This window comes from Hyaena hyaena, unplaced genomic scaffold (assembly GCF_003009895.1).
Source record: "Hyaena hyaena isolate Hyena2069 unplaced genomic scaffold, ASM300989v1 scaffold_106, whole genome shotgun sequence".
NCBI lineage: Eukaryota > Metazoa > Chordata > Mammalia > Carnivora > Hyaenidae > Hyaena > Hyaena hyaena.
This window is the reverse complement of record NW_024080738.1, coordinates 1028149-1041780: the sequence shown is the minus strand read 5'-3', so window position 1 is coordinate 1041780 and position 13632 is coordinate 1028149. Positions and strand designations below refer to the sequence as shown.

The 13632-nt window shown below is 41.9% G+C and overlaps 1 non-coding gene across 1 annotated transcript; it reads left to right on the top strand.

The window, feature by feature from the left end:
* The first annotated feature begins 3900 nt into the window (after positions 1-3900).
* Positions 3901-4003, top strand: LOC120234326. Its single transcript, XR_005529061.1, has one exon. It is a non-coding gene; the product is annotated as a U6 spliceosomal RNA (small nuclear RNA).
* The last annotated feature ends 9629 nt before the right edge of the window (positions 4004-13632 follow it).

The following is a 13632-nucleotide window of genomic DNA, read 5'->3' as shown; positions in this document are numbered from 1 at the left end:
TTTCCTGCCCTGATTTCTCTATGGCATTTCTCTATCTACTTACTGATTTATTTTGTTTATAATCTGTCCTACCCCCACCCTCTTCCTGCCTCCTCCCCCACAATATCAGGAGAGTTTGAGTGTTTTCCTTATTGCTGCACCCTAACCCTTGGCATGACGATGGCACTCTCCGTGGGGTGAATGAATGACTTCTTGAATGGTGCTAGGGGCTTTTACATATGTCACCTCACATATTTCGGTGAAGATCTGATTTTCCTAATAATACATCACTAAATAGTAGCTGTTATTATAATTACATATTTTTATATTCAACAATTGCTGTTTGCTGAAATTAAAAATGGACTGAAAGCATCTTGAAGTTCTTGAAGCCGGAATTTGAAAAACACTGTTTATTCTAACGTGTGGATGTCCTTTAAAGGCATCTTACATAAGACGGAGATTCAGAGGAAGAAGTTGTTTTTAACTTCTCTACTCAACATGAATGACATGCTGCTTCTAAATTACAAGAAATTATGAATTTCCACGTAAAGTTTAAGTTGACCTTTCCTAATTTCAGCATGAATTGCCCGACCCCGAAAAACGATGTTTAAGTTTGTGCGAACGATGCCGCGTAGCCGCAGCGTGGGCCCGGCGGTCCCTGCCACTGCCTTGTGGGAGAGGGGGCCAGCCTACTGAATTTCTGGTATCCGTTACAGCGATGACATGAAAGAAATGTTTGTAAGAACAAATGTTTGGTTCCAGGCTGCAGCCTAATTTAATAGTGTAGTTGCAAAAAGAAAAGTGGATGATTCATTCCAAAACCCCTGGGGAGGGAGGGGTGATTGTAAACCATTTGGAAAAGGGGCGAGAAGGCCTAACGTGAAACTAATGCAGCAAAGCTTCAACAACAACCGAAAAGGTCTTGCCTGAACTCGATGGAATGCTGGGGTTTTTTCCCAGAATGGCTTTAGCTGGGGGAAGGCTATTAGATTCAAAAGCCTTTTCCTCTGCTCTGATCTGGGGTGGAGGTTATAACTGGATTGATTTTTGATAGTTTCAGATAATATGAAGTATTTGGATGAAATATCACCCTGGAGGTTTTCATACTTGTGGTTTTTCTTAAGGCGTCAGATGTGATTGTAATTTTTTTAGGGGCCACAGCCCTCGGGAAATTTTTATGGAAGAAGGAAGAGACTTTTTTTTTTTTTTTTAACAGAAACTAACATTTAAGACACATCAGCCATCTAAGTAGGTGGAGTAGACAGCTGTGGGCAAGACCCCAAAACCCCTCCCAACGCTTGCTTGTTGATGCCTGAAACTTTGAAAACCAGGAATTCATTTTCTGGGACTAAGATTTCGTCTGTTAAAACACTAACAGGGGTGCCTGGGTGGCTCAGTCGGTTAAGCATCTGACTTCGGCTCAGGTCATGATCTTGGGGTTCGTGGGTTCGAGCCCATGTCAGGCTCTGTGCTGACAGCTAGCTCAGAGCCTGGAGCCTGTTTCAGATTCTGTGTCTCCCTCTCTCTCTCTGACCCTCCCCTGCTCATGCTGTCTCTCTCCTCTCTCTCTCAGAAATAAATAAAACATCATCATCATCATCATCATCATCATCGTCATCATCATCAAAAAAAACACTAAGAGCCCAATCAGGATCATGTGTTAAACTCTCTGGGCCATTTTCGTTCTGATGGTAACAGCCTCACTGACTCCAGGTCTACCAGGTTTTCCTAACTGGCTAGGGAGACAGCAGGTGGACCCTGGCCTTTGGCGATGAGCCTACAGGTGTGACGGGGGAGGGAGGGGGAGACACCCTTGGAGGAGCACACGGAAAGTCACTGGAAGGCAAGGAAGCACGGGTGAGATGAAACCTTTTCCCTCAGTAAGACCGTTTTCGCTCATTCTTACCAACGTCTCCCTTCCCTGTGTCCCAGACGAGCATACGGTCTATAGGGTCCAAGCCCTGGTAACCTTAAACCGCAGTTGGCATTAACTGAGCAGCTAATCCCTCAACATTAGCCAAACCACTTGCTTACTTTGACAAGTATCTTTTGTTTTCCCTCAGCTACCAGAGACGTTCAATGTCTTTACCATTTTAAAATGTATTCTATAAAATACTTCTGACGTGGGGGAATTAATCTAGCTCCTCCGCAGACTTAGGAGGGAGCAAATTTGCTGCTGCTGTGTGGAAATGACTCTAGTCCTGAAGTTGCCTGTCAGGCTCCCCGGACTAGTGTTCTGGGTTCCATGGTTACCTCACTGAGATAACAGTGACATTCTGTTTTCATTTCTCACCATTTAACTTAGATAGTTCCTTTTATGTAACTTGCAAAAACAATTTGGTACCTAGGAAGGGCAAAAAGGAGATTTTATAAAGTTTGACTTATTATGCCAGTTGAAAATAATTTTCAGTACAGTACGTGTCTTTCTTCTTAAAGCTATGACACAGCTGTTTCAAGGAAAAAAAAAACCAACACAACCCTCCTCTTGTCTTATAAAAATCACCAGGCTTTTTCATCATCTTTAATTTCTTTACCATGTATTATGCACATATTATGTAGCAGACACTGGGCTGGGCACGAAGGCCCCAGAGCTGTGATCCATCCTCCTGACCTCCGACTGCTCAGTGAGTCCGTGGGAGGAGCCAGACAAATTACCACCTGCTAAGAACATGACAGAAGTTTGCACGGGGCTGCAAAAGGAGCCCCACACATTCGGGGGGGGGGGGGCGGCAGCAACGCTTTTTTGGGGAACTGTAGTATCTGAGCTGAGAGTTGTAAGGATGTGAATCATGTAGGAATTAATCAGAGGAAGAAGTGTGTGTGTGTGTGTGTGTGTGTGTGTGTGTGTGTATGGGGGTGGGGGGTGCGGTATTCCAGGCAAAGGAACAGCACATGCAAAGAAACAGTGGAGAGAGAACACTACCTCCCTGTCTATGTTCACCTCTCTAGGACATGGCCCAGTTCTTACTCATCACTGGATCTCTGGTGCCTGGCAGAGATCCTGAGTATCCATAAAATACTCATAAAATGAGTATCCATAAAAATCTGCTGAACTTCACTGAGTCGAGCTACAAACACTTATTGCTGTTTTCTAGATGTTGGTGATGGAATAGTGGCTAAAAGGGAAGTTTCTGTTCTCGTGGTGTGTGTGTTCCAGGGAGGCATTAGCATGAGGCAGTATTTGCTAAGAACTTCCTACCTGCCAGGCACTGTCTAAGAGATTTACGTATCCATTTGTTCAGTCTTCAAAACAAGACTGCAGTAGGTTTTATACTATTATCCCAGTGTGTTACCGTTAAGGAGTCAGAGAGGTGAAGAAACTTACCTAAGCCTACCCAGCTTGTGAGCGGCGGAGCTGGAAGTCAAAGTCAGGAAATCTTGGCTTCCAGAGTCAGCCCCGACCTCTATAGTTAGCCCTTCAAAAATGTCAAAGTGCCTCTCAGTCTTATTTTTGGAAAATGGAATAAGAAGAAATTCTAAATGTCCATTCTCCCTCGATCCTTCTTCTCTTTAGCAACCTAAGACTTAATTATTTGGCATAAACACATGAGTATAATAGACACTTTGAAAAGCAAGAGTAGGATGAAAATGAAAGATAATATGGTCCCGAAAAAAGTAAAGAGGGGATAATGGTCATATCAGATATCAAAATGCAGTAAAAATTATACTGGTTAAAAATAGAGGCATGGTGACTATAGTTAATGGTGCTGTATTGTGTATGTGAAAGTTGCTGAGAGGGTAGATCTTGAAAGCTCTATCACAAGAAAAAAACCCTGTAACTCTATGTGTAATGGATGTTAACTAGACTTACTGTGGTGAGCATTTCATAATATACACAAATATTGAGTCATTACATTGTATATCTATCTGAAACTAATACTATACTGTTGTATGTCAGTTATATCTCAGTAAAAAAAGGAAGAAAAAATATAGCACATACTCTAAAATTGGAATGATACAGAGAAGGTTAGCACGGTCCCTGCACAAGGATGACATGCAAATTTGTGAAGCTCTCTACATTAAAAAAAAAAGATGAGTGTGTATCTATGTATATATATCTGACACCCAGGCCCCTCTCATTCTTATCTATCACCTTCCATTCTTTTTTGTTAATGTTATTTATTTTTGAGAGAGAGAGACAGAGTGCGAGTTGGGGAGGGGCAGAGAGAGAGAGAGAGGGAGAGAGAGAGAGAGAGAGAGAGAGAATGAATCAGAAGCTGGCTCCAGGCTCTGAGCCATCAGCACAGAGCCCCACCCGGGGATTGAACTCACAAGCCGTGAGATCATCACCTGAGCTGAAGTCAGACGCTTGACCGACTAAGCCACCCAGGCACCCCACATTTGACTTCCATTCTTGAGGGTGAGGTTTTGGTGTCTCTGAGAGGCCTCTCGGAATAGACAGGTATGTTCTTGTTCTTTGTACAAAGTAGGAAAGTGTCCCACCTCACTGCCTCCACCCTCCACCTTAGTAATGGGCACTTGAGGGCAGGGCAAATGTTGATCCAAAAAACCAGGGCATGACCAGGTGCACTGTGGAGTATGCCATCCATCTGGCTCTCCACCCAGGTGTCATTTTGTTGTTCATGCTCATGCTTCCTTTTGGAGTTTCTTTTCCACTTATCTTTGTCTCTAAGAAAAAGAAACTGTTATTGGACCCAGAAGAAAAGGTCGGGGTGCCAGGGTGGCTCAGTCAGTTAAGTGTTTGACTCTTGATCTCAGCTCAGGTCTTGATCTCAGGGTTTGTGAGTTCAATCAAGGCCCCCATTGGGCTCCATGTTGGATGTGAAGCCTACTTTAAAAAAAAAGTCATATATATGACATATATGTATATGGTGTAAATATATAGTAAAATTGTATTTAGATACTTCTGCTGTCACTTTTCTTCTCTCCCTAGACCTAAAAATGGAGAAGAACAATGAGAAAGAATTGCCATTTAATTACAAAGAATCTAAACAAATAAATACAAAATCTGTTGCTATGCCGTCCACTCAGTATTTCCTAGGCATTCCAATGATAAAACCAGATCAAGAAGTGAGAGAACTGGATTCTGTCTCAAGAAAAGTACTGACAAACTGATTCCTTTTTTTTTTTTTTAGTATGAGGAGAACTTCAAGATTGTGTGCAAATGAAATAAACATATTTTTATTATTTGATTTGAGCACTAAAATTCATAGAGAGTATGCATTTTACCAAACTGGTAACTGAAAACTCTTAAAAACCAAGTTCTATTTTTTTGGGGGGGGGGCACCTGGATGGTTCAGTGAGTTGAGCACCTGACTTGAGTGCAGGTCATGATCTTGCAGTTCAAGCCCCACATTGGGCTTGCTGCTGTCAACACAGATCCCACTTGGGATCCCCTGTCCCCCTCTTTCTGCCCCTCCCCGACTTGTGCATCCTCAAAAATTAAATATTTTTTTAAAAAGTTATTTTTTTTAAGTTTTAAATTTAAATTCCAGTATAGTTAACATACAATGTTATGTTAGTTTCGAGTGTACAATATAGTAGATTCCATACATCACCCTGCGCCCATCACAAGTGCCCTCCTTTTTTTTTGAAAATGTTTTTTAAATGTATTTATGAGAGAGAGAGAGAGAGAGAAATAGGGTGAGCAGGGGAGGGTCAGAGAGACAGGGAGACACAGAATCTGAAGCAGGCTCCAGTCTCTGAACTAGCTGTCAGCATAGAGCCTGATGCAGGGCTTGAACCCATGAACCATGAGATCATGACCTGAGCTGAAGTCGGATGCTTAACCCACTGAGCCACCCAGGCACCCCACAAGTGCCCTCCTTCATCCCCATCTCTTTTTTCACCCATCCCACAAGCCACCTCCCCTCTGGTAACCAACAGTTTGTTTTCTATAGTTAAGAGTCTGTTTCTTTGTCTCTCTCTCTCTCTCTCTCTCTCTCTCTCTCTCTCTCTCTCTCTCCCTCCTTCTCTCTCTACCTCCTTCCCTTAGGTATTTTGTTTTGTTTCTTAAATTCCCAATATGTGAAATCATAGGGCATTTGTCTTTCTCTGACTGACCTATTTTGTTCGGCATAATACTCTTTGGCTTTATCCATGTTGTTGCAAAAGGCAAGATTTCACTCTCATTATGGCTGAGTAATATTCCATTGCATATACACCACCTCTTCTTTACCCAGTGATCTATTGATGAACACTTGGGCTGCTTCTGTAATTTGGCTATTGTAAATAATGTTGCAATAAACATAAGGGTGTGTGTATCCTTTCACTTTAGTGTTTTTGTATTTGGGGAGTAAATACCCAGTAGTTCTGGATCATAGGGTAGATCTGTTTTTAGTTTCTTGAGGAAATTCCATACTGTTTTCCACAGTGACTACACCAGTTTACATTCCCACCAACAGTTCAAGAGGGTTCCTTTTTCTCTACAACCTCATCAACACTTGTTGCCTCTTGTGGTTTTGATTTTAGCCATAAAGATGAAGTTTGTGAATGCCATGTTATCTTGCCTGATTCTGAGAAAGAGGCTCTAGAGTGGATGTTCTGCACATTCCTCTATCGAATGTCCTGATATTTTAAAATTATAAATTTAATACACCTGAGAGTAATGTAACATTGTATGAACTATACTCAAATAAAAATTTTTAAATTATAAATTTAACATAAAAATTATAGATTAAAAGAGATATATAAAAATAAATTTATATAACTTTACTATCCTATGGCCATATTTCACTCACTTAAAGACTCTAACCTGAAGATTGATATGCTATTTAGAAAGTTACCTTAACAAGGAAAGAGAGCTGCTAGCAGTCTTACAAAGGATAGATTGGAAAGGGCAAGGCAGAAGTCAGGGACACAGGGCCAGGTTAGAGATGGTGGAGCAGTAGCTGAGGGACTCAAGAAAAAAAGACAAATTCAAATGATTTAGGAAATAAATACGATCAAATTTTTACCAATTGGGAATAGAAGAAAAGAGAGGATTTGAACGAGGAGCTGAGAATAATACTCAGATCACTGGATTTGTGTAGTTGGATGGATCATTGTATCACCCAGGAAGAGGAGAGCCCAGGAGGTATGGGTTTGGGGGGTGGGGGATGAACACTTCAAATTAGGACATGTTGAATTTGATATACCTGTGTGACCACCAAGCAGAAATGTGCAAAAGGGAGCTGCTGTCCTATGGCTCAGAAGAGCTCTGGGCTATCTAAAGTATGTAGGCAAATTTTTAGGGAATCATCAGATTATGGGTGAAGTTGGAGCTATACATTGGGATGGGATCACCAAACAAAAGTGTGAATGAAGTGAAGAGAAAAGGTGAGGACAGAGCCCTAGAGAATATAAACATTTGAAGGGTTGGAAAGAGAAGATTGAGAAGAAATCATCAGAGGTAGGTGGAGAACCAGCGGGGCATGATGTCACAAGTGCCAAAGAAGAGGAAATTTAAGGAAAAAGTGTGGCCAATGGTCAATGACACAGAGATGGCATATATATCAAAGTCTAAGAACTCCATAATGGAGTGGGTGATATGGATTTCACCTCTGCCTTCCGCTGAGGGAGCTTCACTATTCGAGGGGGAATGGACGCCAGATGGAAGTGGGTAAAGTAGTGAATGGGAGGGTAGTAAAGAAGCAGTGACAGTTTCATGGAGTGATCTTTGAAAAAGGCTGCCTGTGAATGAAAAGAGAAAGTGTTGGTATAGAAGAGAAAAAGCCTTTTTTTCTCTTTAAAGATAAAAAGCTTGAGCATGTTCATAGATTAAGGGAAGAGAGCAGTGGAGCGAAAAGGATTGAGGATACAGTATAGAATGCATAAAAGAGAAGACTAAAGCATCAAAGAAAATAAAGATTGGTATCCAAAGTAGTTTTGGGCAAGTGGTAGACCATGCTCTCCAATAAGATGGAAGGAAAGAATGATCAGTGCAAATGAAGACAAGTCTCTTATTGGAGGAAGGAGAGTAAGAGATTCAGAGAGTTCCATCAAATGATGGTTTGTGGGAAGGGGATCATGAGGAGAGCAGTAAAGGTTTGGAAGCACCATGTAGAGATTTAGGGTGGAATGGGGTGGTTTAAAGACCCATAGGATGGCAGCACAACATCATAGAAGATCTGCCTGTGGTTAGAGATCATAAATTTATAGCTTACTAATTTGCACCACGTATGCTGATTGACTGGTCACAGGGTCAAGGATCAGACTGGAGTTATGACTGGGTTGATCTTGACAATGGAGCCATAAGGCTTTTCTTTTTTTTTTTTTTAATTCTAAATGTTTTATGGAGCTATAAGGCTTTAAAGTCTCTAGGGGAGACAGTTGTCTAAGGTCATATAGCCAACAGGAGCAGAGCTAGATTTGAGCACAAAGTTGACTAACTTGATAGCCTTATCTGAACAGTGAGTCTGGGGTGCTAGTTGGTCAACTATATTGAGAGGGAGACTATCTAGGTCAACAGCAGTCCTTGGAATGAAAACAAAGCCTAAGGTCCAGATGCCAAAGTTATTGATGGATGTCTCATGACTAAACACTTAATATCTACTGTTGCACTGTTGAGTTAGGCTTTCGACAATCAAGCATCATCTTTTATTCAGTCGTGTGAAAGATTCTTTTAAAGCATTATTTTTGTATTGCAAAATAAAACATATCTATAGAGACAGTAGGAGGAGACATAATTTAAAAATTAAAACAATGAGACACCACCACACACCTATTAGAATGGCCCCAGTCCAAAATACCAAGATACAGAGCAAGAGGGGCTCTTATTCATAACAGGCAGGAATGCAATTTGACATTTGGCAGTTTCTTATGAAAAGAAACATACTCTTACCATACAATCTGGCAATCTGGCTTACTGATATTTTATCCAAAGAAGTTGAAATTTTATGTCCATCAAAACCCTGAACATGACTATTTATGGCAGCTTTACTTATAATCGCCCAAACTTGGAAATAACCAAGATGGTCTTCAGAAGGTGAGTCAATAAATAAACTGTGTACATCTAGACAATGGACTATTATTCAGTGCTAAAAATAAATGAGCAGGAGCCCCTGGGTGACTCAGTCAACTGAGCATCCGACTTTGGCTCAGGTCATGATCTCAGGGCTCATAAGTTCGAGCCCCACATCAGGCTCTGTGCTGACAGCTCAGAGCCTGGAGCCTGCTTCAATTCTGTGTCTCCCTCTCTCTCCGCCCTTCCCCCCGCTCATCCTCTCTCTCAAAAAGTAAATAAACATTTAAAATTATAATAGATAAAAATAAATGAGCTATCAAGTCATGAAAAAACATGAAGGGATCTTAAGTACATGTTACTAAATGAAAGAAGCCAATCTGAAAAGGCTACATTCTGTATGATTCCAACTATTTGACATTGTGGAAAAGGCAAAAGTATGGAGACAGTAAAATGATCAGTGGTTGTCAAGGGCTGGGGTGGGGGGAGGGAAGGGAAAGGATGAATCGGCAGAACACAGAGGATTTTTAGGCAAGTGAGAAGACTCTGAATGATACTGTAATGTTGGATACATTCGTCCAAACCCATAGAATATATAACGTACATCGCCAAGAATAAACCCTCAGGTAGACTATGGGTGATGGACTTTGGGTGATAATGATGTGTTAGTGTAGGTTCATCAGCGGTAACACGTGTACCCTCTGATGAGTGATGTTGATAACGGGGGAGGCTGTGTGTGTGTGGGCACAGGGGATATATGGGAAATCTCTGTCCGTTCCCCTCCATTTTGCTATGAATGTAAAACTGCTCTAAAAAATTAAGTCTTTCTAAAAGTTAAAAGTATCACCTACCATCTTGAAAACTAATTTTGTCCTCTTTACATACATATCTTATGAATGTGTGGGATTGGGAATCAGGTGGTGGAAAATGAGTGAGGCAGGCAGTCACTGTGAATGAGGAGTTTGGGGACAGAAATAAGCTTGGCGAGAGGGGTAGAGCTTGATGTCAGTTCCCAAGCACTTTTTTACTTTCTTTTCATGTCGCAGTTTTAGTCAAGGGATAATGAGGGATAAAAGTTATCAAGGGATAACTTTTCCAAAGATTTCTTCCAAAAGCTTTTAAGAAAAGCCTGCGCCCACCTCCTTGGTAGTAGTAGATAAAAAGCAAAGCACTACTAATGGTCCCCATGTCAGATGGTATGTGATCCAGGCCATCTCCCTACGTTAGGGAGACCAGTCACATACAGAATGTGCTAGCTTACCACCTGTAGCCAGACAGTATTGCCAGAAAGCTAGGCTGTTTTTGGCCAATGATGAGTTTTCCTGTGCATGTTATAGTTCTTTTGACCGTGCACGGAGTCAGTTCAGAAAAAGTAGAAACACACCTTACCACACCTTGCCACACCTCAGCATATGCCTCCCCATGCCTCACCACACCTTACATCATCTCGTAGCACCTCCCCACAGCTTACCACAGCTCACCGTACCACATCTTACCTCACCTCCCCACCACACCATACTCACCACGAATGTCAAGATGGGCACTTGGAAGAGTGACTTGGACAGCACACAGGCAAGCCTTGAAGCCAGCAGCCAGGAAGACAGCTGGTGCAATGACAGTGGCAGGGGACAAATGCAGACACAAAGAAGGCCATTACAATACAAGATGCAGGATGAAGTGTATATGGGAGGGAAAGGCCAAAAAGCAGGAGATATAAATCAAGAAAGGAAGGGGGAAATAGAGAGCCAAAGTCAATTTGTAAAAACAACAGCAACAACAAAAACCTCACAAAGCAACTTTATCCTAAGGTCAAGAATGTTCTGGAGCTAGTGGCAGGGACTGATACTGTGCCTCTTTCAGAGGGAGTTTAGGTTCTCCTAAGGCACCTACCAAGAAGGACAGTTAATGTAAGCACATGTACTGCAATGACTTTAATAATATCTACATCAAAACTCTATTCTAAGAGGATAAAATAAGACACAAAGGACTTGGGACTTGAAGGAGTGAAGTCGTATATTGTAATTAGACGGATATAGTTAATGTAATAAGTTGGCTATAATTCTTTCCATATTATCTTTATTAAATTGTTTTAAGGGAGTCCTTTTTCCCTTAAAATTCCTTAAATTCGCCATTTAAGAACACTAACGCAAAATTGCTTGCTTCCGAAATACACGATGGATTCTACCAACCTTCTCTGCAATCGCTGACCTGGTTCCAGAGGGAGCTGAGGTATTGGAGTGGACTTACCTCTGCTCCTGCAAACTGGGGCAGAGAGGAGAGAGGAGATGGAAAGTCAGTGCAGAAATTATTGACAAGAGTATCTTCTGTTGTCAAACGGATTCTTGGGGGGAAATCTATTTTGTATTGCCAAACAAATTAGCCAGTGAATTAGGAAAGTGATTCTTAGCTATTGATTTATGGTTCTGCATTTTCAGTTGATATTTGTCACAACTTTTAGAACAATCAAGATTGAGAGCTTAGTGTGACAGTAATCTCAGACTTTTAAAGATGTGTTAATTTGGAGATCTAGCGCGACCCTTCCTCTCAAAGGAGGCTCAAAGAGGTGACTCCTCATGGTGGCAGAAGCGAGACCCAAACCTGAGCCTCCTGGTTTCATAATATCAGCGCTTGATGCTGCTGTGGCTGGGTCCCCCCCAGAAATCAGACTCGGAGACAGATTTGCATTCAGGAAATACATTGGGAAATCTGCTGGGGTGGGGGGGTGTCAATCCCTATGGGTGAGCAAAGGACATAGAGTTGGCTAGAGAAAGAGTAATGGAATTACAACACACTCCGGTGGCCCTACAGGGGAGCTCTGCAGTGGGGAGTGTCCTTCTGAATGATCCTGACTCAGGGTGAGGGCCGGAGGCCTCTAGTACCCTCTCCTCAATCAACCAGTCTCTGGATGAAGGCTTTCAGGGTGGGAGCATGGCCCTGGGGGCATGGCAGTCTATGCCGAGGGCAATTCTTCGAGAAGGACTTCGCTGAAGCCTGTGGGTCACTATTGCTCCCACTATCTGGGGAAATGAGAGAGCTGAGAGAGCACTGCTCAGCACAGAAGGGCACGGCACCGCCTCCGCTAGTGTCCTGAAGGCCAGCTTGGTAACGATGCTTTCAGTACGTCTGCTTGCTTCCTCCCATTAGTTAACAGGACCCTTGTTGACTCTGACTGTGTGTAGTTCCCCTGACTGCACGGAGTCAGTTTAGAAAAAATAGAGGGCTAGATCCCGATTATGTCAGGCTCAAAAGAAGTATAACATGGAGCATGCTGTTAAGACCCCATCAGGAACTCGGTAATATTCATCAATAGATTAAAATTAGAGAAATTAATTATAATACTACCTGTGGTTTGAAGAGGGGAGCTTTCATAATGACATTTTCCTCTGAATTAAAGCTATACTTTGAAATTAGGAATGTGATTTATCATGTCACAATCATTATAATCTTAATATTAGAAATTCTCTTTGCTTTTTGATTGGCTGCTAACCTACATGATTGAAGGGGGTAAAAAGAAATTAGAAACCAACATGTTATGTTAAGATAAAAGAACATGAAGGTAAGCCTGAAGATACCACTTTCATGAAAGCCTTCCCTGTTAATTGCGCAGAGGCCTAAGAGGGAAAAACCCTGCTAACTTCCAAGTTGGCTTGATATCCTTTTTCATTTGTATCACCAAGGGGTACAAAGTGAATAAATCAATATCCCTGAAGCATACACTTAAAAACGCTCAACTTTTTATCTCCCTAATAGTTTCTTTTTTTTCATTAAGAAATAGGATTAAAGAAAATCTTCACATTTAAAATAGGAGGAAGATTGGAAGTCTGAAGGATATAACACTAAAATATAGGACATTGTGTATCATTTATTAAAAATGTGGATTTGTATTGAATAGCTCAGGCATTCTCATCCCATTTGGAAGATGGTGTGTGTCAGTGCTGGGTTCAGTGTGCTTATATTCCACTGTCCATGTATACAAAATAACTTTGATCTAAGGAAAAGATATCCCCATGTTTTGGTGTTTTTTAACTTTTTTTTTAATTGAGAGATAGAGACAGAGCATGAACAGAGGAGGGGCAGAGAGAGGGGGAGACACAATCTCAAAGAGGCTCTAGGCTTTGAGCTGTCAGCACAGAGTCCAACACGGGGGTCGAGCTCACAAACTACAAGATCATGCCCTGAGCCGAAGTCGGACACTTAACCAACTGAGCCACCCACGCGTCCCCAAGATATCCCCAAGTTTTAACTAGTGCTCCAAACAGGAAGCAAACTTTAAGAATAACAGTAACAACAGGGGTACCTGGGTGGCTCAGTGGGCTGAGCCTCCGACTTCAGCTCAGGTCATGATCTCACAGTTTGTGAGTTCGAGCCTGGCGTCGGGCTCTGTGCTGACAGCTCAGAGCCTGTTTTGGATTCTGTGTCTCCCTCTCTCTCTGCCCCTTCCTGCCCTCTCAAAAGTAAATAAAATATTTTTTTTTTAAAAAAATTTTTTAAAAAAATATTTTATTTACTTTTGAGAGAGAGATAGAGACAGCATGAGCAGGGGAGGGTCAGAGAGAGAGGGAGGCACAGAATCCGAAATAGGCTCCAGGCTCTGAGCTAGCTGTCAGCACAGAGCCCGATGCAGGCTCGAACCCATGAACCGCGAGATCATGACCTGAGCCGAAGTCGGACGCTTAACCGACTGAGCCACCCAGGCGCCCCAATAAACATTTTTTAAATGAAATTAAAAAAAAAAAAGAATAACGGTAACA